Source organism: Myotis yumanensis, unplaced genomic scaffold, assembly GCF_028538775.1.
Source record: "Myotis yumanensis isolate MYYU_CA2020_CCGP unplaced genomic scaffold, mMyoYum1.0.hap1 SCAF_2, whole genome shotgun sequence".
In the NCBI taxonomy this organism is placed as follows: domain Eukaryota; kingdom Metazoa; phylum Chordata; class Mammalia; order Chiroptera; family Vespertilionidae; genus Myotis; species Myotis yumanensis.
The window spans coordinates 174,805,197-174,806,499 of record NW_027223753.1 but is presented as its reverse complement, the minus strand read 5'-3'; the positions used below and the strand labels follow the sequence as shown (position 1 = coordinate 174,806,499).

Here is a 1,303-nt window from a genome sequence, read left to right as displayed (position 1 = left end):
CAGTTGCATCCCACATTTCATGGTGACTCTTTGTCTTCTTCCCCCACCAACCAGATACAGGTCTTTTCTTTGTTTTCCCCAGAATCAATCCCAGCAAGACAAAGGATTTTAGTGTTAGTCATTAGCTATCCCTGCTCGCTACGAGAGTTAAGAACTAAAACATTAGCAGCCACCTGCATCTACCTCTGTGTTCCCACCATATTCCATGCTTCTTCAGCTGCCTGGTTGCTGGAAATGGCCCTTGGATTTCTTCCCTCCCCAGGCTTGGGTCTTTGCTAGGAGCCTTGGTCCCCCTGTCCCTGCAGGTGAAAGTAGATAGAACCGACCGGGCTTAAATTTTTAAAAATTTTTTAAAATCATTTTTCATTGTTTTTCAATTACAGTTGACAGAGGGCCCAGGGTGTATGTGGGGAAGGAGGTTTGGCCTGTGGGGTCTCTTCTCATCTGTGATTCTCATGGTGCCCAGGCCCCTCGAGGAGTGAGGCAGTGAGATGGCGGACGGCTGCACAGAGCAGGAGAAGGCGGTTGCGGTTCTGGTGGAAAACTTCTACAAATATGTGTCTAAGTACAGCCTGGGCAAGAACAAGATCAGCAAGAGCAGCTTCCGAAAGATGCTTCAGCAAGAGCTCAACCACATGCTGACGGACACGGGGAATCGAAAGGCTGCTGACAAGCTCATCCGGGACTTGTACACCAACCACGATGGATGCATCAGCTTTGACAAGTACTGGACCTTGATAGGAGGCATCACCAGCCCCATCGCCAGCCTCATCCATGAGCAGGAGCAGCAGAGCAGCAGCTAAAGTACTCCCACCATCCCCTCATGGCACTGCCCGATGCCTGGCCCCTCATGCTCTTCTCAGCCTCCTGCCCACCCAGGCTCTGCCCTCACTTCTCCCTCCAGACTTTCTGTTCCTCATTGCTAAACAGGGGGAGGGGGTGACATCAGGGCCGCTTTATGAGCATCTCACTCTGGGGGGTGCCTACCTCAGGGTTTCAGTCCCTGGAGCCAGCAGGCCCTGGGCGCCCAGGCCCTCAGTACTGTTTGGGGAATCCAAGAGTTTCCTAAGCCCATCTACCCTTCCAACATCTCCCCCACATACACCCTGGGCCCTCTGTCAACTGTAACTGAAAAACAATGAAAAATGGTCAAAAATTTTTAAAAAATTTAAGGGCGGTCGGTTCTATCTTCTTCCACCTGCAGGGACAGGGCGACCAAGACTCCTAGCGAACACCCAAGCCTGGGGAGGGAAGAAATCCAAGGGCCATTTCCAGCAACCAGGCAGCTGAAGAAGCATGGAAT

The 1,303-nt window shown here is 51.8% G+C and overlaps 1 pseudogene; it reads left to right on the top strand.

The window, feature by feature from the left end:
* Positions 1-491: 491 nt before the first annotated feature.
* Positions 492-803, top strand: LOC139002235 (protein S100-A16 pseudogene; annotated as a pseudogene).
* Positions 804-1,303: the final 500 nt, after the last annotated feature.